Source organism: Tamandua tetradactyla, chromosome 11 (genome assembly GCF_023851605.1).
Source record: "Tamandua tetradactyla isolate mTamTet1 chromosome 11, mTamTet1.pri, whole genome shotgun sequence".
In the NCBI taxonomy this organism is placed as follows: Eukaryota; Metazoa; Chordata; class Mammalia; order Pilosa; family Myrmecophagidae; genus Tamandua; species Tamandua tetradactyla.
In genome coordinates, this window is record NC_135337.1 from 101832946 (window position 1) to 101858502 (window position 25557).

Genomic DNA, 25557 nt, shown 5'->3' on the forward strand with positions numbered 1-25557 from the left:
TGTCCAGCAGATGGTGCTTGTCAGTCCACTGCTCCCTACATGCTTAAAGTGTTACTATGCCTTTTTAATTCTCATCAGACCTTGCCCATGCCAGGGGCATGGTTGAGATAGAGGCTGCAGAAAAGTTAAGTTTAAACTGTTTCTATTTTCTCAGCTCTTAGGGTCTTGATTCTCTAAATAACAATCACTGCCTGTGCTCAGCCTTGCCCCACTCCACACATGCCTTTCTGGTGGAGGAGCCACTCTTCAGCCCCCTGTTCCTTGCAGGCTGGAAAAGTTACAAGACTCTCAAGAAACCCCACTTTCACCCTTGATGGACTATATTTTAAACAGAGGCTGGGCCATACTTTTGTAGGTTGAAACTGCTGCTGATATTCCAGCCCCTGGGGTCTACATTCTTTGAGTGAGAACAACCACTTGCACTGGGTCCAGCTCAGCTTTTTCTTGGGGAAGATACACCTCTTAGGGAAAGCACCTCTGCCTGATCATTTAATTGGACTCTTAGTCTACCCTACTTCCACCTGCGCCTGGGGCAGGGCTGAAAATGTAGAATTCTGGCTGCTTTCTTTAATGGGCTACTTTAAAAATAAACTCTGAAATTCTAGGAATGATATTAGTAGAGTCCTGATATCTTTGATTAAAGAGCAAATCACCTGTTGACAAAGCATGTTGTCAATGATGGTGGCTCAGAGTCTCCCAGGATGACAGACTTGGAAAGTATCCCATAATTATTCCATCTCCTAACATTTTTAAGTTCTACCTTTGAAGGCATTTCTTTTCATATTTTCTCTAAACTGAAATGGGCATGAATATTTTTCAGTAACTCTTAATTTAATTAAATCCTCAACACTGCTTACTGAGGAAGAAGTGGTGTGATTGCAAGGATGATGAATGCAATTCCTTAGTGTGTAAGGTCAGTAGATATAAATGCAAATGCCCTGTATTTGGCTCAGCTTTCCCATTCCCACTTATTATATAGTTCATTCATTCAGTGAAAAGAGAATGAGCAGGTGCATATATGTGAGTGCTATAATGTGTGATATTAAATGTATATGGTCACTGCATGTGCATGCAAATGTGCTTGTAGATCATGTGTGGGTGTGAATGTACCTAAGTGTTTGCACATGTTTTTGTGTGTACTATCATGTGTGTATTGGTATCATGAGCCAAACAGAATCTTTTCTAGTTCCTGTGCCTAAGGCTGTGAAAAAAACAGACAAAAATCTAGTTAATAGATTCTAGTGAGGTGAGCATTGTTCATGTTGTAAGCACATTGTTGCTGAAATGTCCGTGAGTAGCCATTATCATTAACTGAATTATTTTGTTTTTTGGTTCTTGCCTTAAATTTGAAAACTGAAATACCCCTGTTCTGTGGTTGCCTCACAGTCCACATGCTCCACACTTGAAAAGACTCCTTGGGTTACAGGAGTCTTTCTGAAGAAGTATTTTAAATACATAGAAACCAAGAATTCTGATGCTGAAAATGTGGGTATTTGTTGTTATGTACTTTGGACAAAATACCCATTTTATTAGTATATTATTGAGGTGTCATTTTGTTGCATGCATGGTCAGTGGCCACCACCATGCTCAGGCTCCACGTTAGACCCTCAGTGTGTTATCAGAGCCGGACACTGGGAGTGAGCATAGGTGGGAGCCTGAGCCAGTTCAGCCTGGTTCTAACTCCTCATCTCCACCACAGGCACCCTGAAGAGGGCTGGGGCAATAGTCCAGGTGGAGGATTCCCCTTCCTTCCTCCCTCCTTTTACAAACATCTGCCAATATCCCATGCTGTGCCCAGAACTGCAAAGAGGAAAACATGATTCAAACATGGATTCTGACTGCTGATTACTTGCTTTATACTAAGAAATAGAAATAAGTGAAAATTGGGCACATCTGGGCTTTGTTGCTGTGGGTGTGTGGTTTTTGCAGGAATTTGTTGAGGAGAATTCCTGGAGCCATGTGCATGAGAGAGATGTGAGAACGATCCTGCATGGAGGTGATACAACCCATTGAGCCTTCTGCCATCATGCCTCAAACATGATCCCAGTCACAGGCTACAATTAATTTTCAAAAAAAGAGGCTGTCTTGGACATTGGGCAAAGCTAAAAATTGTAGTGACACCAAACTAGAACTGATTAATGTCCAAGCTGTCTTTTGTTCTCCTCACATAAAAACTCTGCCTCTCAGCTGGAGAAAATGTCTAGATGATGTCAATCTGTGCAACACTCCCCAGTTACCTCCTTGTTCTCCACCAAAGAAAGGCAAGAAATAGAATGCCCCCCTTGCTCATATATACCTAAGGGGTGCAGATTGCTATTTGACAATCATCTAACAGTTAAGTCTCTTAGCAAAAGAGAACAAGCCAGAGTTCACAAAGTAAAGTGCTTTCCTCCATTCTAAAGGGTCAAGAGATCACAACTAATTCTGAGTAGAGATGTTCACTGGAGAAAGAATTTGCATGTGTGAGACTCTTCAATCAGGAAGGCACTTGCTACCAACAAGCAAAGCTAGTCCTGAATACAGCTGTCCCAGATCAGCTGCCTGCCAGGGAAAAGGAGATGGATGTCATAGGGGATTTTCTGAGGGAGCATATCTGTGGGGAAAAAAGCTGGAAATCTTTATCTTTCTGGTGCTTCTGGAACTGAAAAAACAGCCTGCTTAAGCCAAATTCTGCAAGGCCTCAAGGAAGAACTGAAAAGCTCTGAAACTATCATGCTGAATTGCAGGTCCTTGAGGAGTGCTCAGGCTGTATTCCCAGCTATTTCTTAGGAGATTTGTTCAGGAAGAAGTATCCAGGGCAGCTGGGAAGGACATGATGAGGAAGTTGGAAAAACATATGACTGCAGAAAAGGGCTCCATGATCATATTAGTATCGGATGTGATGGATCAGCTGGACAGCAAAGAGCAGGATGTATTGTACACATTGTTTGAATGGCCATGGCTAAGCAATCCTCAATTGGTGTTGATTGGTATTGTTAATACTCTGGATCTCATGGATCGAATTCTGCCTAGGCTTCAAGCTAGAGAAAAATGCAAACCATGACTTTTGAACTTCCCACCTTATACCAGAAATCAGGTAGCTGCTATCTTGCAGGATTGACTTAATCAAGTGTCTAGAGATCAGGTTCTGGACAATGTTGCAATTCAGTTCTGTGCTCAGAAAGTCTCTGCTGTTTTGGGAGATGTTTGCAAAGTGCTAAATGTTTGCAGGAGAGCTTTTGAAATTTTAGAGTCAGATGTCAAAAGCCAGAGTATCCTCAAACCACTGTCTGAATGTAAATCATCTTCTGAGTCTTTGGTCCCCAAGTGGGTCAGTCTTATAAACATTTCCTAAGACATTTCAGAAGTTGATGTTAACAGAATGGCTTTGAACCAAAAGGGAGCACAAGATTCCTTCCCTCTTCAGCAGAAGATTTTGTTCTGCTCTTTGCTCCTCTTGACAAGGCAGTTGAAAATCAATAAGGAAACTCTAGGGAAGTTATATGAAGCCTATAGTAATGTCTGTCACAAACTGTAGGTGGCAGCTGTGGACCAGAGTGTTTGTTACCTTCAGGAGCCTCACAAGCCAGGAGCATTTTAGAATTAAAGAAAAACAAGGAAACATGCTTCACAAAGGCATCTTTGAAGATTGAAGAGAATGAAATAGAGCATGCTCTGAAAGACAAAGCTTTAATTGGAAATATTTTAGCTACTGGATTGGTTTAACACTCTTTCTTCTCTTTTGCTAATACCTCGCCTATCTCGTGGCATTTAGAAAAAGCTACAGAGTGTTCATTTGAGTATTTTATACATTCAGGTCTGAAAACAAATGGAGCATTTTTTACCTAAAACTGATTAATTTTAATCTATAGGGTCATGAACATATTAGCACAGAATAATGTCTTAGGGACTTTTAAATTTTTATCCATAAAAATGACCAACTAGACTTAAAATAACATTTACTACCTATATCATTTGTGTGTCTCTAGTCAGAATGCTTGCAAGTGTGCTGAATTATGTTGTAGAGAGTACATATTTTTGCTTCTTAGTGTCCTCAAACATTAGTGTATTTTGCTAAGAACTTTGGAGTTAACATAAAAAGCAAGAAAAAATATGACAGGAAAGTAAGCAAAGTGCACAAGGAAATTCAGAGAACATTTGGTCATAGAATTTCTTTTTGGAGTATACTGTGTTCATTTTGCAGATGTCACATTGTTACAATTTAAGGACTCATTGAGTTTCTTTGGAACTCCCAAGGTTGTGGGGGTGGTAAGAAGAATGTAACTCTATGGATTGTGAATATATTTATTTCACTTTGAAAAAAAGAAGAAGAAAAAAGTGAAAATAAGACCATAAGAAGTACCTCACAGTAATGAGCCAACTCATAAGGAAGGAATTGTATTGACTCCCCCACCCCAGAACCAGGATGCCCCTTCTGGCTTCCAGGGAGGTATTTGGGTCAAGTCATTCCCAAGAGGGATGCATCAGCATGGCTGAGCTTGGGTGTTACCCACATTCTGGACTAACAGCAAGCTCTCCTGTTTATCTTGGGAGATACATGCCCACAGAACTGAAGCCTTGGATCTTCTCAGGTGTAGAAGCTAAATTGATATTTCAAAAATGCTAAGAACCCCTGAGGACAATTGTGAGAGCCACATACTTCCTATCTCAGAATATTTATCCTTGTATAAGATGGAATGTCTTAAAAATACATAAAATATACAGATATAAAACCCATTGAAATGTACAGATATAAAACCCATTGAAATGAAAGTCTCATAATGTCCTGTAATCTTTAAGCTCCACAGTAGTTTGTATCCATCCATATATCTGTTCATTCATTCATTCACGTATTTAGTGAATTATGAATGTGTATATGCATTTAGGATATGGTTTTGAGCACAAAAGTGAACAAAAGAGTCATTTTGGAAATTACACTACAGTTTGGTGACTGACATAAAAGAAATGACACAGGAACATGTGGTTACAAGATGAGGTAAATGGTATAAACAAAACAATCAATAAAGAAGAGGGTGGTCCATATAGTCTTTGATGATCTGAGCTACATTATGAAGGGCACTTGGAAGTCCTTACATGGGTGGAATATTTAAACTGAGTTCTAAGGAATTAACTAGAACATAAGGTGTCCAATTGTTCCAGAATCATTTGTTGAAAAGAATATCCATTCTCTACTGAATTGTCTTTTTACTATCACTTAATCCAAGATCAAAAACATTTACTCCTATTATTTATTCCAATAAATTTATAGCTTAGCTCATATTTGGGTTTATGATCCAGTCTGTATTAATTTTTAGAATTAAAATGTGAGGATGAAGTCAATTTTGTTCTTTTGTATGTGGATCAGCTGTTGTCCAAAACTAGAATGGGAAAACTATCCTTTCCCCATTGACTTGTCTTGGAACCCTGAACTAAAATCAATCAATGGAAAATGTAAGGGTTTATTTATGGACTGCTAATCAATTTGGAGAGTATTGCTTTCTTAACAACATTAAGTTTTCTAGTCTGTAAAAATGGGATATCTTTCCATTTATTTAGACCATTTAAATTTCTTTCCACAATGTTTTGTAGTTTTCAATGTACAAAGCATATAGTCTTCTTGTTAAATGTATTCCTAAATATTTTATTGTTTTTCAGGTTATTGTAAAAGGAATGTCTTCTTAATTCTATTTTCAAAGTTTTCATTTCTAGCTTATAGAAATAAAATTGACTTTTGTATATTGATTGAGCAACTTTGTTGAACTCATTCATTAGTTATAACATTTCTGTGGATACCTTGTGATTTTTACATATTGTTTTATGCAATTACTTTTTACATCCATTAGGATAAAAAGGAGAAGAAATAGGCAGTATGCAATTACAATGTCTTTTGCAATTTCTTTATATAATTCTTTACCAGTATCCATTGCTTTTTTATGTAAGTTTGAATTACTGTGTAGTGTCACTTGCTTTCAACCTAAAGAACTTCTTATAATAGTTCCCTTAAGGGCATTCTGCTGGCAATAAATTCTCTCAATTATAGTTTATCCATAAATGACTTTATTTCTCCTTCATTTTTGAAAGGTGGTCTTGCTGTATATAAAATTCTTGGCTAATAGTTTACTTTATTTTCCTTCAGTGCTTAAGAACATCATCCTACTGTGTTCTGGCCTTCATTGTCTGTTAATGTTATTGGAGTTTTCTTGTATGTGATGAGTTTTTCTTCTCTTGCTTTTTTCAAGGTATTCTCTTTGTTTTCTGGATTTTAACATTTTACTATGACGTATCTGTGAGTAGAGTTTTTTTATTTTATTCTACTTAGATTTTTTTGACCTTCTTGGATGTGTAGATTAAATGATTTTTAAAATCAGATTTGGGATGTTTGGGGTCTTTATTTTCTCAAATATTTGTGTATTCTTTATCTTTTTCTTTTCTTGTGGTACTTCCAATATACATGCCTTGGTGCACTTATGTTATCCCACATTTCTTTGAGGCTCCAATCACTTTTCATCCTTCTTTATTCTGTGTTTTTCAGATTGCATAATCTCTATCATTCTAACTTCAGTCTTATTGACTCTTTTTTATACCAGCTCATATCTGCTTTTGAGCCCCTTTAGTTAATTTCTTCATTTCAGTTTTTACTTTCCTACTCTATAATTTCCATTTGGTTCTTTTAAAAAAATCTGGATAATTGTTGATATTATCTATTTGATTAGACATTGTCATCTCATATTCTTTTAATTCTTCAAAGATGGTTTTATTTAATTTGTTTAAACATATTTATGTGTTGCATTGAAGATTTTGTTAAGTCCAGCAGCTGTGCTTCCTCAAAATCAGTTTCTACTGCTAGTTATTTTTCCCATATATGGGTCACACTTTCCTATTTCTTTTTATGTGTCATTTTGTCTTTGAGACTAGACATTTTAGACAATATATTCTAACAATTTTGGATAATGGTTCTTCCCTCTGGGGTTTGTAAATTTATTTGCTTATTTGGTAACTTGGATGGACTATTTTAGTGAAGTCTATCAGAGTGTGTACCAGCACTGGGCATAAGCACAGGCTCATATGACTTTGATTTTTAGATTGACTCTCTTTGGCTGTGTATTTTCTTGATTTTGTATAAACTGCTTGAAGGTCTGCCTCTATTGATATCACACCCAGCTGTTAATTGTTTCACCCAAAACTCTGTTGAAGTTCTACTTGCTGGCACAGGGCCTTTGCAGAATTAGTCAGGTTAAAATGAGGTCATACTGAATTAGAGTTGCCGCTAAACCTCTGATCTTCATAAGAAGAAGAGGGACACAGAGGGAAGAAGGCCATGTGAGCATGGAGGCAGAGGATGCAGTTACACTGTTTGCTACTAGCATGAAATGCCAAAGATTGCCAGAAGTTAGAATGAGATAAAGAAACACTTCTCCCCTTGAGCCCTCAGTAAGAGCATTGCCATGTGGGACCAATCAGTAATTTATGTGGAAGTCAGTGTTGGAAATGCAGTTATCCAGGAAGGGTATGTGGAAAGTTTTCTTATCTACAAGTTTGGACACCTGTGAAATATATGTAAAACTTACACATTTTTGCATAATTTATATGAAAAGAACCACAGCCAGTGAGGACTAAAAGGGACAGGGAAGAGATAAATTGGGGGAAAACTCATTTCAGATACAGAACAATGGACTGAGGTCTGAACCAAAGACTTCCGAAACCACCCACGTGGGCCCACCATGTGTGTGGAAAATGTAAGTCTGTCCCAGCACTTGGAGAGGATGAGCCTCCAACAGGGCAGAACCTCTGTGCCACTTCACTGGAGCTGGGGGCAGAAACAGTGGCCCACTTCTGGAGTGAAACCCCTGACCTTTCAGTGGGGTGCTTCATGGGGATGGTAGAACACAGGGTAGATCCTCCACCCTATGAGTAAAATGGTCTGGAAACAATTAGGGCTTAGTATTCTTGGCCTGCTGTGCTTAGGGTAAGGATTCCACCATTTGAGTGTAGGCTGGGTGAGGAAACAGCTTCCATTCACCCGGCCACATCTGCCTGGAATAGAGCTTCTCTGAGAGAGCTGAGTGGTGAATGAGAAATGCCTAAGACCTCTGTCTCCCCTCCCCAGGGTAATTTTATAAGTCTTGACTGAGTGCTTGGGTGAGAAGGAGTCTGTCTTCTTGGTGCCATCCACTCAGAACAGGTCTTTCATTACACTCAGCTGGAGGGAAGATAGGAGCATGACCTGGCTCAAATGCCAGACTCACTGCTCTCAGCAAGATTTAGTAGATCTTTCTTGAATAAATGTCTCAATTTGCTATACAGCCTTTGGACAATTCCAGAGATTTTAATGGTTGTTTTATAATTTTCACCATCTAGAATGGTTTTTTTACTGGGGAGAGGCACTGTCAAACTCCTCACAGAGCCATTCAATTGGTCCCATTCCCAAGGAAATCTACAGTGTCTTAAGTTGCTGTCTTTTCTCATGTGGAAGTTTCTTGCCATCTTTTTTTTTTTAAATGGGCAGGCACCAGGAATCACACCTGGGTCTCTGGCATGGCAGGAAAGAACCCTGCCACTGAACCACCATGGCCTGCCCATTAACTATCTTTTTGAGTGTTGTTCATCCTTGTCTCTCACTCTCCTCCTGGTATTTCAATTCTCATTTGTTTGGCATTTTCACTGTGTCCCACCTACTTTTCCTACCTCATCCATTGTTATTTTCTATCAATGCTTCTTTATTTTCAATTGATTCATCTTCATTTCCTTGATCCTGTGCTTTGCTATGTCCAACCTGCATTTAGACAAACATGTTCAATTCTTACTTTCAGATATACTGTAGGTTATGGATTAAATGTTTACCCCAGAAAGTTCTAGTCAAAACACTGGTCTCATGAATGATATAGTATTTGGAAATCAGATCTTGCAAAATGTTATTATTTAAGATGAGGCCAAATGTGATTAAGGTGAACCCTAATCTCACATGATTGTTGTTTTTATAAGGAGAGGATATTTGGACACAGAAAAAGAGAGACAGAATACAAACATGTATTGGAGGGAGAGACTGAGTCATGCCATAAGCCAAATAACATCATAGATGGCCAGCAAGCCACTGCCAGAACCCTACAGCTCAGAGGAAGCATGACCCTGCCTACACCTTAACTCAGACTGTTAGCCCCAAGGACTGCGAAACAGTACATTCCTGCTGCTTTAAGCCACCCAGTTTGTGGCACTAAAAAGATGTGTCACTAACAGAAGCCTTAACAAACTAAGAAACTGTATTTAATAGTTCTTGATTTTTCATTTGATTCTTTTCTTAAGATTCTATTTCTGTGATGAAATTTCCCATCTTGTCTGACTATTTTGTCTACATTTTCTCTATTTTCTTTAATATACGTATTGAAATTACTTTAAGTCCTTCACTGTTAACCTTTCCACAGTTCAACTCTGTCTAGAATCTTAACCTCTCTGGAATTCATTGCTTCAGCATGTATATACATTTAAATAAATTATTTTATAGTTTATATGGATTTTCTTAATGGTTTCTGCAGAAATGGTGGTCTGCCACAAGCTGCTTCATCATACCATAAAGAAGTCCTAAATTTCGTATGTATATTTTTTAAATAACTTACTTATAATTGTGGGAAAATATATGTAACAAAAAACTGAACATTTTATCTATTAAATGTTCAGTTCTTTAACATTAAGTACATTGACAATACCATGTAATTTTCACTGCTATCTATTTCCAGATTATTTTCATCATCCCAAAGCAAAACTCATACTCACTTAACAATAACTGACCATTTTCTCCTCCCCCTTGGTAACTCTTATTCTTTTTCAGTTCTGTTTTCCATCTCTATGATTTTGCTTATTCTATTATTTCATATGAGAGAAATTATACTATATCTGTGCTTTTATCCCTGACTTAATTCACTCAACATGATATCTTCAAGGTTGATTCATGTTGCAGCACAAATCAGCATTTCACTTCTTTTTATAGCTGACCAATATTCCATAATATGGGTGTACCTTTTTGTTTATCCATTCATTTGTGGATGCACACTTTGGTTGCTTCCACCTTTTGGTCATTGTGAATAAAGCTGGATGAACATTGGTGTACAAATATCTGTCTGAGTCTCTGCTTTCAGTTATTTTGGGTGTATACCTAGGCATTAAATTGCCTAGTCATATGGTAATTCTATGTTTAACTTTCTGAGGAATTGGCAAACTGTTTTCCATAGTCACTGCACCATTTTACATTACTGCAGGATTCTTATTTCTCCCTACCCTTGCAACAGTTATCTTCAGTTTCTTTAATAATAACCATCCTAGTCAGTGTGAAGAAGGATTTCATAGTTTTAGCTTGCATTTCTATAAAAGCTAATGATGTTGATCATCTTTTCATACACTTATTGGCTGGTTGCATATCTTCTTTGCACAAATGTCTATCCAAAACCTAGGTGTATTTTTATTTAATTGGGTTCTTTCTTTTGTTGAGTTGTAGAAGTTCTTTATGTATTCTGGATATTAAATCTTAGAAAGCTATATTATTTCCCCATTTTCTCTCCCATTCTTTAGTTTGTCTTTTCAATGTCTTAACAATGGCCTTTGATATCCAAAAGTTTTAAATTTTGATGAGGTGCATTTTAGCTCCCTTTTCTTCTGTTTGGTTTAAAAGCTAAGAATCCATTGCTTAATACAAGGTCCTGAAATATATGACCATGTTTTCTTGGAAAAATCTTATAGTATTAGCTCCATATTTAAACCTTTGGTCCACTTTGAAGTAAGTTTTCTATATAGTGAGTGGTAGAGGTTCTACATGTATTCTTTTGCATGTGGATTTCCAGTGGTTCCAACACCATTTGTTAGAGACTATTTTCCCCTATTGAACAAACATGGCAGCCATTTTGAAAATCATCTAGCCACAGTATATGGATTTATCACTGAACTCTCAATCTATTCCATTAGTCTTTATATCTATCCTTATGCCAGTATCACATTGTTTTAATTACTGTAGCTTTGCAGTCAGTTTTAAATGAGGAAGTGTGAGTCCTTCAACTTTGATTTTCTTTTTCAAGATTGTTTATGCTATTTGGGACCCTTTGCAATTCCATATGAATTTGACGATTAACTTTTCCAATTCTGCAAAAAAAGCTTCTGGAATTTTGGCATGGATTGCATTGAATTTGTAGATCACTTTACACAGTATTGAAATCTTAATGATATTAAATCTTCCAGTGCCATGAACTTGGGGCATTTTCCCATTTGGAGGGATCTTCTTTAATTTCCTTCAGCAATGTTTTGTAGTTTTCAGTGTAGTCTTTCACTTGCTTGGTTAAATTTATTCCAGGTAATTTTATTTGTATGGATGCTATTTTAAGTAAAGTTGTGTTCTTGATTTCCTTTTCAAATTTTTCATTGCTAGTAAACAAAAATAACTGACTTCTGCATCTTTGACTTGTATCATGCAACTTCATTTATTATATGAATTAGTTGAATTCATTTTATAGTTCTAGTACCTTTCTTTATATTCTTTGGCTATTTCTATTTCTAAGATCATGTCATCTGTGGATATGGTTATTTGACTTCTTCCTTTCCAATTTTGTTGCTTTTATTTCTTTTTCAGGGATGATTTCTTTCTAGAACTCTCTGTATAATGCTGACTAATAGTGGTAATAGTGGGTATCCATGTCTTATTCCTGATCTTGGGTGGAAACTTTAAGTCTTTAAACATTGAGTATGATATTTATTTTTGCTTTTTCCTAAGTGTTCTTTATCATGCTGAGAAAACTCCTTTTATTCCTAGTTTTCTGGGTTTTCTTAAATCATGAAAGGATTTTGGATTTTGTCAAATGCCACTCAGCATCAATTGAGATGATCATGTATCATTTTTTCCTTCATTCTGTTAATATGGTGTATTACACTGATTAATTTTCTTATGTTCAACCATCCTTCCACTCTTGGAATAAGTTCTATTTAGTTATGGCATATGCTTAATTTAATATACTGTTGTATTTGATTTGCCAGCACTTTGTTGAGGATGTTTCATAACATCCATTCATAAGGGATATTGGTCTGTAATTTTGTTCTTTTTCTATCTTTATTTGTCTTTTGGATCATGGTGGTGCTGGTCTCATAAAGTGTGTTAGGAAGTATCCGTTACACTTCTATGTTTTGGAAGAGTTTGAGGAGGATCAGTGTTAAATCTTCTTTAAATATTTGGCAGCATTCAGCAGTAAAACCATCTAGTCCTGGACTTTTCTTTTCTTTTTGGGGAAATCTTTAATTATTGATTCAATCAAAATCAGTTATTTAAAAACTACAGAGTCTAGGGGAACACTGCACAGCTAAGGAAAAGTTGGAGAAAGAGGCTGGTAAATATGGAAGGAAAATAAAGAAGGAAAAATAGGGAAAGGTGCAGAAGCAATATTCAAATAAATAATGGGGAAAAAATCCCTAAATTTAACAAAACTCATGAATATGTACATTTAAGAAGACCAACAAATCTCAAACAGGACAAACTCAAAAATAAGCAGGCCCACCCAAACAATAATCAAACTGTAAAGAGAGAATTCTGGAAGCTGTAAGAGAAAATCAAAGTATGTACAAGGGAATCCCAAATAAGATTTCTCATCTTAAAACATGAAGGAAAAAAGGTAACAAGAAGAAATATTTAAAGTGCTAAAAGAAAACAATTACAAATCAAGAATTTTAAATCTGGTAAGACTTCCTTTTAAAATGAGGAACATTTTTTATTAAGACATCCCCAGATGAAAAAAAAATGTGAGGGGGGTTGTCACCAGTAGGTATACTCTAAAAGAAATGCTAAATGGAGTTCTTCAAACTGAAAGTAAAGGGCAATAGTAGATCAAAGAGACATAAAGAAATAAAGTCCAGTAAAGGTAAACATATGGCTAATTTTGAATGCTGGTATTATAATATTCTAATTTTTGGTGTGCGACTCTACTTCTTACTTCTTATAGGTTCTAAAATGCAAATGTATAAAAAGTAATGATTAATATATGGCTTGGGACATACATTATATAAAGATATAAATTTGTATGCCGTACAACAAATGTTGGTGGCATGAAGAGGTATAGGAACAGTGTATGTGTTTGCTATTGATGTTAAGTTGGTTTTAAATAAAATGTGATTGTTACAAACTTAGGATATCAAATTACAGCCTTGATCACAGTAAAGAAAATACATGAAAAATATATTCAGAAAGAAATGGGAAGGGGCTCTAAATGGTGCATTACAAAAAAATCAAATAAATATGAAGGTAGGCATTAATGGAAGAATATTGACAGATTTGAAGAAGGAATACACAGTTATACACTAATAGTAGGAGACTTAAACATACCATTTTTTATAATAATTTTCAAATAAATAGAGGATTTGAATGATACTCTTAAGTAAGTAGAACTAACAGATACATATAGAGAGAACACTTCAGCTTTAAGAAAAATAATGCATATTCTTCTGTAAGGCACAAGAATCATTTCCATGATAGAACATATTGTAGTCACAAAAAAGTCTCAATCAATTAAAAATATTGAAATCATACAATGTATCTTCTCCAACAAAAATAGAATAAGTCTTGAAATCAGTAACTGAGAAATTCCCAAATATGTGGGAATTAAACAATGAACTCTTATACAGCCAAGACATCTAAGAAGAAATCACAATGGAAATTAGGAACTAACTTGAGGCAAGTGAAATGAAGAAAAACACACCAAAAGTTATTGGGATGTAGCAAAGACAGTGCTGAGATGAAAATTTATAGTTCTATATGCTTCCATATATTTATTTATTTATTTTACATGGACAGGCACTGGGAAACAAACCCTGGTCTCTGGCATGGCAGATGAGAATTCTTCCACTGAGCCACCATCACACCACTCTACGTGCTTACATTTAAAAGAAAAAAAATCTCAAATCAGAGACCTCTTCTCACAATTGAAGGCGCCAAAGAAAAGCAAATTCAGTCTGGTGCAAACTGAAGGAAGTCACATTAAATAAATAATTGAAAGGATAGAAAAAATCAACAAACTACAAATTGGTTATTTGAAACAATCAATAAACCTCTAGGTATACTAACAAAGAAGAAAACACATAGGATGCAATAAACTAAATTGGAAGTGAAAGAATGGACATTAATACTGACTCCAATAAATAAAAAGGATTATAAGAGAATACTATGAACAACTGTATGCCAAAAATTAGATAACCAAGATGAAGCAGAAAATTCTCAGAAACAAACAAACCAAGAAGAAATGACCCAAGAAGGAATAAAAGATCTTAAAAAAAAAAAAACAATAGCCAGTAAAGAGATTGACTCAGTAGTTTAAAATTTCCCAAAAAAGAAAATCCAGGGTCATATGGCTTTACAAATGAATTTTACCAAACATTCCAAGAAGAATTAACTCCAACAGTGAGCAAACACTTTCAAAAACTGGGAAAAGAGAGAACATTCCCTAATTCATTCTATGAGGCCTAAATCATCCCAAAGCCAGAAAAAGGTACCACAACAAAAGAAAATTACAGACCAATAACCCTTATGAAAAATACTAACAAACTCAATCCAATGGCATATTAAAATAAATATACACCATGACTAAGTGGGATTTATCCCAGTTATTCAATGATGGTTTCACATAAGAAAACCAGTTAATATAATACACAACATTAATATAATAAAGGGGTAAAAAGCACATGATCATCTCAATTGATGCAGAAAAAGTATTTGACAAAAGCCAGGATCCCTCTTTGCTAAAATCACTTAGAAAATTAAGAATAGAAGCAAACTCCCTCAGCATGATAAGGACATAATGAAAAACAAAAACACTGCTAACATAATCACCATTGTTGAAAGACTGAAAGTTTTCCCTCCAAGATCAGGAATAAGACAAGATGCTCACTTTCACCACTGTACAGCATTGTACTGGAAGCTCTAGCCAGAACAATTAGCAAATTGTTAATTGTTTCTCTTGTTTAGCAAGAGAAAGAAATAAAAGGCATACAAATTGGAAAGAAAGAAGTGAAACATTTCTGATTGCAGATGATATGATCCTATCTATATAAAGAATACCCTGAAAAATCCACAACAAAGTTACTAAAGCTAATAAATGAATTCTGCAATGTGGCAGAGAACAAGCTCCACGTACAAAAATCAGTATTGTTTCTATACACAAGTAAAGCACAATCTGAAGAATAAATCAAGGCAAAGTTCCGTTTACAATAACAACTAAAAGATCAAATATCTGGGAAAAATTTAACCATGGATGTAAAGGACATGAGTGCACAAAATGACAAAACATTGCTAAAAGAAATCATAAAGACCTAAATAAATGGTAAGGCATTCATTATTCATTGGAAGACAAAACATTGCCAAGACGTTAATTCTACCCAAAGTTATCTACAGATCTGAGGAAATTCTTAACAATATTCTGAAAACCCTCTCTGCAGAGATGGAAAACCCAATCACCAAATAAAGAGAGAAGGGCAAAGTGTCCCGCATAGCCAAAGTCATTTTGAAAAAGAAAAACAAAGTTAGAGGATTTACACTTCCTGACCTTAAAATGTATTACAAACCCACAATAATCAAAAGAGCTAAGTATTGGCACAAAGGAAAACATATAGACCAATAGAATTCAATTGAGAGTTCAGAAATAAACCTTCACATCTATGACCAACTGATTTTTGACAAGGTTCTGAATCTATTCAATTGGAAAAGAATGATCTCTTCAACAAATGGTGATGGGAAACTGGATGCCAAATAGAAAAGAATGAAGGTGGAACCCAACCTCTTATTGTATACAAACCCAACTCAAAATGTTGTTCTTAGTATAAAAACAGCAACTATAAAAGTCTTGGAAAAACCCTAGGAAAGGATCATCAAGACATTGTGTTAGGAAGTGATTTCTTAGACTTTACACCCAAAGTATGATCAACAAAAGTGATAAATGAGACCTCACCAAGGTTAAAAACTTTGTACGTCAAAGTATTTTCTCATGAAAATAATTCCATTGTGGTCTGATAAGAAAATTAAACTAATTTCAGTATTTTGCAATTTATTAAGGCTTGTTCTAAAGCCTAATGTATGGTTGTCATTGTCAGGTTCATGTGTCAACTTGGTCAGGTAGTGGTATCTGTTTGTCTGTTTGGACAAGTGCTGACCTGTATGTTGCTATGAGAACATTTCATAGAATTAAATCATGATCACATTGGCTACATCCACAGCTGATTCCATTTGCAATCAGCCAAGAGGAGTGTCTTCTTTAATGGGTGATGTTTAATCTAATCATTGGAAGCCTTTTCAGGAGGATTCAGAAGAGACAGCTGCTTCAGCTGGTGAGACTCCCCTGTGGAGTTTGTCCAGACCCTCCATTGGAATCATCACTTCACAGCCTGCCCTACATATATTGGATTCTATGGTCCAAAGGTTGTGTGAGACATTTTTATAAATTTTATATTTACAAATATTTCCTGTTGATTCTGTTTCTCTAGCGAACCCTAAGTAATATAATGATTTATCCTAAAACTTCTTCCATATGCACCTGAGAGGAATGTGTAGCCTGCTGTTGGGTGGAGAGTTCTATATATGCCATTAAGTCTATTTTGTTAACAATGTCGTTTAAGTCCTCTATTTCCTTTTTATCTATCAAATATTGAAAGTTATGTATTGAAGCCTACAACTATTATTCTAGAACTATTTCTCTCTTCAATTCTGTCTCTTTTATTCATACATTTTAAGGACCTGTTGTGAAATGCATATGTTTATAATCCTTTTATCTTCTTGGTGGACTGAAACTTTTATCAACATAAAATATTCTTGTTTGTCTCTTGCAAAATTTATGACGTAAAGTCTAATTAGTATAACAATAACACAGACACTCTGGCTCTCTTTTGATTACTGCTTGCAAGGAATATTTTTTCCACCCTTTTATTTTCAGATTCTTGTTTCTTTTTACCTAAAGTGACTATCTCATAAAAAGCATATAGATGGGTCACGGTTTTTCAACCGGTCTTTCAATCTCTGCCTTTTAATAGGGATATCATCTACTGACATTTAAAGTAAAAACTGAGAAGAAGGATTTACTTCTGCAATTTAGCTGTTTTTTGTCTTGTATGTTTTATGTTCCTTAATTATTCTATACTGCCTCTTTTAGATTTAGTTGCTTTTTGGTAGTGAACCATTTTGATAATCTTCTATTTTTCTTCTCCCTATATTTTTTATATTTTCATAGTGGTTACATTTGCAATTACAATTAACATCATAAACTTAAAAAACTTAGTTCAACTATTACTAATCTAGTTTCAGTTGTATACAAATGTTCTACTCTTATATATCTCCCTGCCTCCCTCTTTGTGAATATCATCTCAGATAACATCTTTATCATTGTTGTCCTTTAGCATAGATTTTAAATGCTATTTTACATATCTATCTATTAAATCTCATTGGGGTAAAAAGCAGCTACAAGTCAAAAGTACAATAATATAGATGGCATATTTACCTGTGTAGTTACCTTCACCATTGTTCTTTAAGGGTTTTTATGGTTTTAAGTTAGTATCTAGTGTCCTTTTATTTCAACCTACAAGACTCTCTTTAGCATTTCTTGTACAGTAGACATTCTGGTAATTAACTCGTTCAGCTTTTGTTTATGTGTAAATGCCTTAATTTCTCCTTCACGTTTGAAAGATTATTTTTCAGGATACAGTCTTCTCAGTTAACAGATTTTTTTCTTTAAAGAGTTTAAGTATGCCATTCTACTGCCTCTGGCTTCAGTGGTTTCTGATGAGACCTGTTACTATTCTTATTGGGGTTCCTTGTATGTCACAAGTCAATTCTTTCTTGGTGCTTTGAAATTCTTTGCGTTTGGATTTTGACATTTTCATTCAAATGTGTCCTGGAGTAGATCTCCTAGGGTTTATTCTGCTTGGAGTTTGGAGAGCTACCTGGATGAACATATTAATGTCTTTCATCAAATTTGGAAATTTTTGCCCATGGTCTTGAAATGCTCTCTGTGCACCTTTCTTGCCCTTTTGTCCTTTCAGGACAAAATGATGTCTAAATTGGCATTCTTGATGATGTTCCATAGGTTCTGTTCTTTTTTTTCCCCTGTCTGCTCCTCATATTGGATCATTTCAATTGTCTTGTCTTCAAGTTCACTGATCCCTTCTTCTACCTGTTCAAATCCACCATTGAATTCATCCAATGAGTGCTTCATTTAAATTACTGTAATTTAGCACTCCAAATTTTCTGTTTGGATATTTCTTTCCTTCTTCCTTCCTTCTTATTCCCTTCTTTTTTTTCTTTCCTATCTTCCTTCCTTCCTTCCTTCCTTCCTTCCTTCCTTCCTTCCTTCCTTCCTTCCTTCCTTCCTTCCTTCTTTCTTTCTTTCTTTCCTTCTTTCTTTCTTTCTTTCTTTCTTTCTTTCTTTCTTTCTTTCTTTCTTTCTTTCTTTCTTTCTTCCCTTCTTTCTTCCTTTCTTGTTCCTCTCTTCCTTCTTTTTAATTCTCATCCTTTTATTTGGTTTAGACATTATTTTCATAATTTCCTTTAATTTTTTAATATAAACTCCTTTAGTTCATTGAACATATTTAAGTCAGCAGATTTAAAAAGTCTTTCACTAATATTTCCGATGTAGAGCTTCCTCTTAGACAGTTTCTGGCCAAAACACTTTCCTGTGAATGGCTTATGCTTTCCTGTTTCACTTTGTGTTTTGTAATTTTTTTAGAACTGAAAATTCTGAGTATTATGTTGTTATTTCTGTGGAAAGCTAATCCTTCCACTCTTGTGGGATTGCTAGATTTTTCTACAGTTCTTTAGGGCTAGAACCTTCAGTTTTTTAATTTTCAGACTATTTTTTATCCCAAAGAGGAAAGGGAAAGAGGAAAGAGAAAAAATCACCCTGCTTCTTAAGGTCTCTTCAGCTTCTTTTCCCAGAGGGACATTGGAAGAGTGACTACCCTCAGAGTTGGCCCCATTCAGCAATCTGAAGTAGCTGATCAAATTTTAGTGAATGTTGATCACACCATACACACAAACAACAACTACATTCTATTGAACTAGGTCACTATAGTCCACCTTCTATTAGTCAGGATTCTCTAGAGAAACAGAACCAATAGGAGACATTTGTAAACATTAGATTTATAAAAGTGTTTCATACAACCATGGGAATAGAAGAGTCCAAAATCCATAGTACAGACTCAAAGCTGGCTGTTCCAATGAAGGGTTTCAAATGCCACAAAAAAAGTCTTGCTAGCTAAATAAACAGTGAAAAAGTCCCTCTTTTTCCTTAATAGTCTTCAGTTGATTGGGTTATCTCATTTGTGGGAGACACACTCTTAGGTGATCACAGATGTAATCAGCCACAGCTGCAATCAACTGACAGATGATTTAATAAACCAGCTTTTTGTTTTATCAACAAGCCACAAAATATCCTCACCACAATGGTCAGGCCAGTACTTGCCTGACCAGACAATGAGGCACATCATCTAACCAAATTGACACCAAAACTTAACCATCACAGTCCTCCCCATGTCAACTTGGCAGCTATACACATCACTTTGAAATATGCTTAATTTCCAAATAGAACACAGGCATATAATTTGCCTAACAAAACTCAACTGTCCTGCATCCAACTGGAAATGCATGACATCTCTCCAAAATAGGGTGTAAGTCATTAGGTAATATTCACACTTGAACTTCATATCCTATAAACAATGATGAAATATTCACACCATCACAATCCTCATTTCTGTAACTGGTCATGTGGTCACAGTTCATATGTACTACTACCTTCTTTTACTCCCCATTCCATTTTTCCCTTTGCCCTCAGCAAGTACTTTGGCTGGCTGTTATTCTTGGCCAGGTGGGGGAACCCAAACCTTCATTCTGGAAGTTTCTGGGTAATTGGAAGCCCTGCTTGGATTGGGTTGTTGCAATTTTCCATTGACTTTAATCTTAGGGCATGGTCGTACTAAGAGACACCCAAGGGGACCTCCTATATTCCAGAAAAACTCTTCTTTACCTCCATTGTATAGTTGCAATTCTATTTCCCCTTCACATTCAGGATTAATCACCCCAGACAAAGCAGTAATCCCCTTTCATGCCTGTTGTTTCAGTGGCATGAAAGACTAAAGTGGCCAGGTGGCAGTCTCAATTTCCAGTTCAATGGATTCATTCTTGTGTCTCCTGGTAAGAACACTGCTCCTTTTGGAACTAAGACCTATAGAACAACAAAGCTTAAGGTTTCAGGGACAGGAAGCAAAAATTTTCCTGGTGAATCACTAGGTGCCACTCCATTTTCCACCCCTTGAATCCTGGCTATGGGAGAAACAGCACCACAGAGTCAAAGCTGATGTAGAGTATGCACAGCCTCCTGGAGAAAATTATCTCAGATCTGCAAGGTATTGCCACCTATTTTGCACCATAAGTGGATCTTCAAAAGGCCATTTCACCATTCTATCAACCCAGCTACCTCTGATGTTGGGGAACATGGTAAAATCAGAGAATTCCATGAGCATATGCCCATTCCCACACTTCTGTAGCTGTAAAGTAGATTCCTTGATCAACAGCATACTGTGTGAAATGCCATGATAGTGAATAATGCATTATGGAAATACATAGGTGGTAATTCTTGTGGAAGCATTGGGTGCAGTGAAGGCAAATCAATATCCAGAGATCCTTCCATGATGGAAGTGGTCCAATGTAATCAACCTGCCACTAGATAATAGGCTGGTCACCTTAGGGAATAGTTTCAGATTGGAGACTGTGTGTGGGTCTCTGCTTCTGGCAGATTGGGCACTCAGCAGTGGCCATAGCCAGCTCAGTCTTGTTATTTGGAAGTCCATTTTTGAGCCCATGCATAACCTCCATCCCTACCACCATGCCCACTTTGTTTATGGGTCCATTGGACAATGGCAGGCATGGCTAAGGAAAGAGTTTGAATTGTATCTACATGACATGTCATCTTATCCACTTGATTATTAAGATCACCCTTTAGTGAGCATTCACATGGGACATAAATATCTTCATGTATTTTGCCACTCTGGACTATGTGAAGAATGGGGGGGGGGGATTCAAACTGCTGAACCTCTTCAACTAGTAGAATCTTTGCAAGCAGCTCCTAAAGGAAAGGGAAGAGAAATGGTAGGAATTTGTAGGAGAGGATAGATAATTTTGACAGCATATTGAAAAGTGCATGAGATAAAAGAGTCTGTCACAGGAGAAATTACTATTACAAAAATGTCTGGAAGATTTGCAAGGCAAACTTTCTTTATTGCAGTGCCAAAATTTCATTCTGGGAGATCAAGCTCATGGTTATCAGAATGTCACAGAAAAAGCAGCAGTAAGGTGTACACAATGCAAATATAAAAAACATGAAGGAAAAATTAATTAAAAAGAAAGTACATGCCTTAACTGCTTCTGGATTCCTTGATTGGGACCCAGATAAATGAGATGGAGATATATAGAATGAATCTGAAAGTGGGGAGACTCAGATTATACCCCCAATTTTCCTTTTGAAGTGGAGGCTCAGTCCATTGTAAGAAGAAAAGAAGAGAAATGAGATATAGTCACTTTTAAAACTACTACAGAAGATTTTACTCAGCAAGAAATTAAAGATATAATGCCCAATTTGGCAAAAAAATAAGAAAAAAAATAGAAAACCTTCAATAACTTGGATGGTACAAATACCACATGCAGGTGCAAGGGTTATTGCACTTGACCCTGCTGTCTGCATGAAATTTATAAGGATAAACAACAATATCCACATACAATCTGCCATTCATGATTTTTCCATTGATACTGGGTTCCATTAATATTCTAGCTTTGGCTGCCAAGGGATGTAATAAACAGTATATTACTAACACTATGTGACCAAGTCAGAACAGACCCTGGTATTCCTTGAAAAAAGGTATGCAAAAATTGAAAGAGGAGATAATGAAAACTGCTATTATGTTTGGAGAGGCTGATACTTATCATGAAACCCCCATGCCAACTTCTCATGGAAATGTGATAATACAGACTGCCCCACCAGCATACAAACATTTAATTATGACATTGCTATTGGCTAAGACAGGATACTTTTTAAGTGAGGTACTACATAAAATGACTTAATTGGAAGATATGGGTGACTGGAGTAGTTCTCTTGTCAAAAAGAAAGAAGAAAATTATTCATGATTAATTAATAAAATTCATGAAAATATCTTTCAAGCCCTATTTAGGGCCAGAGTTCCCCAAGATGATATTGATGGGCTTCCCACTACAGAAGTATGGAAAATGTATAAAGAAAAAGTAAAGTGTAACAGCGCTAATTGAAAGGTGGAATTAGAGCCAGGAAATTGGATGGTTCTAGGTGAATGACAGTAGATTATACAGAATTAAACAAAATGACTCCTCCTCTGATAGCAACAGTCCCAGATCCTATTATATTTATAGAAAAACTCCAAAAGTTCCCAAGATATTGGTATGTTGTAATTGATCTAGCTAATATATTCTTTATGATCCCAATTAATTCTACTCATTGGGATTTCTTTGCTTTCATGAGGCAGGGCCAGCACCATGCTTTCATTTGTTTGCCACAAGGACACCTACATAGTCTTCCTTTGTGCCATCAGGTTGCTGCTGAACATTTGGATGAGTTCCTCTTGGAAGCTGAGGTTCAGATTATGCATTAAATAGATGATATCATGATTCAGGCTAATGTCCAATCGATAGTGGAATGAACTTTACAGATTTAATTGATGTATAAAAGGAAAAGTTTGGTAAATAAATCCAGAAAAAATTCAAGGACCAGCTCAACAAGTAAAATTTTTAGGTGTTCATTGGAATCAAGGCCATAGAGAAATCACTCAAAAGCTAGGCAAAAAAAATTAGATTTTAAACCTCCCACTAGCAAGAAGGAAGCACAGAAATTTATTGGATTATTTGGTTACTGAAGAGCTCATTATTTGGGAATGAGCTTGCAACTCTTATATAAAGTTACTAGGAAAAAATATGCCTTTGAATGAGAGGATAGAGAAAATACAGACTTTGAAAAAGTAAAAGCTGATTCAAACTGATCTGAACCTATGACCTGTGGAAGAAAGTCCAGCTGAAATACATGTGACTATGCAGGATCAATATTCTACTTGGAGTCTATGACAACAACAAAAGGGGCAATGAATTCCTTTGAGTTTCTGGTCTTGGGAATTGCTCTTATCCAAATGTCATATGCTCCTTTTGAACAATAACTATTAGCTGCCTATTGGGTATTAGTAGAAACTGAACAAATGACCATAGATCATGAAGTTATTTTAAGATCTGGAATTCTTATTATGAATTGCATAATGAGTACTCCTGCCTCATTAATAAGAGCATGCACAGGAATCTAGCATCATTACATGGAAATGGTATATACAAAACTGAGCCAAATCAGGGAAAATGGGGTAGGTAATCTACATGGAAAAAATAGCACAAGAAGTCTCCTCCTCAAGTCAAACTGTACTCCCCACATTAAAACCAATATCTCCAATACAATGGAATAAAGGATATGATTTTTTAACGTGTGGTTTACTGATGGTACAGCAAAATGTGTAGGGCAAACTTAGTATTGGAAAGTAATTTCTTATATTCCCACAAAAACAAGTACCTTAAAAACTACTGGAAAACAGGGAAGTAGTGAATTAGCTGAATTGCAAGCAATCTATCAGGTCTTATTACACGAAAGAGGAGGAGAATGTCACATATTTACTGATTCATGGGCAGTGGCTAGTGGACTAAATATATGGGTGCCCATTTAGCAACAAAATAATTGGGAGATTTGTAGTCAAGAATTATGGGGAACATTATTGTGGGAAGTAATTTAGGAAATTGTAAAAGTACTGATGTTTATGTTTTTCACAAAAATGCTCACGTTGTTATAAATCCGTGGAACATGAGTATAACTCCATCATGGATGCAGCAGCAAAATGTCTCTCAATACCTGTACCCAGGAAGATAATTCATTAGCAAAATGGGTGAATCATAAGTCAGGACATCTGGGAGCACAGGCTATGCATAGGTGAGCATAGGCTAGAGGTATTAACATTCCTCTATCCATTTTGAAATAGATAAAAGATAAACATGACATATGTCAAAAAGAAAACAATACACAGCCCCATGTGCATTACAGGGGAACTTGTTAGGGGAATTCTCCCTGCTCAAATTTCACAAATTGATTATGTGGGACCACTTGCAATCAGTCAAGGGTGTCAAAGTATATGAACATGTATTGGTACTTATTTGGGAATTCCAGTGGCCTATGCTTATCAATGTGCTACCCAGAAAACTACATGTAGGACATTGGATATTATAACTCCATATTATGGAACCCCCTCCAAATCAAATAACAATGGTTCTCATTTTAAGAGCAAGGAAATAGAATCATGTTGTCTTCCTATGTGCTGGGTTGAATCTGTGGTGGAACCCAGAAAAGCCATATCCTTTAACCTTCATTCAACACTGCTGGGTGAGGGCATTTTGATTGTACCCACGGAGGTGGAACCCAACCAGTTGTGGGTGGTAACTTTTGATTAGATAATTTCCTTCAATGAGTGACTCCACCCATTGATGATGGAGTTGCTTATTGAAATCCTTTAAAAGAAGAAACGTTTTGGACAGTGTCCATTTTGTAGAGACACAAGAAAACCAGCAGGTGCTGCCATGTTTACCATGTGCCCTTGAGCTGAGGAAGAAACGTTCAACATCATTGGCCTTCATAAACCAAGGTATCATTCCCTGGATACATTAGATTGGACATTTCTACAGACTTGTTCTAATTGGGACATTTTCTCAGTCATAGAACTGCAAACTACAAACTTATTAAATTTCATTTCTAAAGACCATTCTGATTTGGAATATTGCATTCTGACAGTTAGCAAAGTACAATAAAGTTTGGTACCAGGAGTGGGATGTTGCTGTAATTTCCAAATAACAAACATGTTGGAACAGATTTTGAATGCATAAGGGGAAGAATCTGGAGGAGTTGTAAGAAGCTTCATAGAGAAGGACTAGAAAGTTTTGAAGATTTGGTTGGCAGAAATGTGGACTCTAACGATACCTGTGAGGAAGCTCAAGACAGAAATGAGGCACGGGTTATTACAAATTGGGAGGAAGGCAATCCTTGTTTTAAAATAGCAGATAATATAATAAATTTCAATAGTGGCTTTGGATGGAAGACAGATTTTAAAAGCCATGAACATGAACATTTAGCAGAAGAGATTTTCAAATTAATTGTGGAAAGGGCAGTCTGGGTCCTTCTGGAAAATTCAGGGCCACCAGAAAGAGACCTGTATAAAAGAGAACAACTACCAGTTAAAACGGAGAGAGACAAGGAAGGGACACATTGGAAGAAAAACAACCTCAAAGGTAGAAACATGGAGCTGAAGGTTTGAAGACAAGAACCATCAGGCTAGGAGAGTGGACACACCCATGCATATAGAGAGGGTGAATTTGCCCTGAAGGCAGAGGATGTGCATTTCATCTTGTAGCAGGGGAAGAATCATGCCACTTCTTGAGTTGAAGAGGGTAAAGCACATTCTTGGGGAATTGGGGAGAACCTAGGTGTC

General features: G+C 36.2%; 1 pseudogene; it reads left to right on the forward strand.

Moving 5' to 3' along the window:
- The window catches only part of LOC143650888 (cell division control protein 6 homolog pseudogene), a 35114-nt pseudogene extending 17962 nt beyond the window's left edge, over positions 1-17152 (forward strand).
- The last annotated feature ends 8405 nt before the right edge of the window (positions 17153-25557 follow it).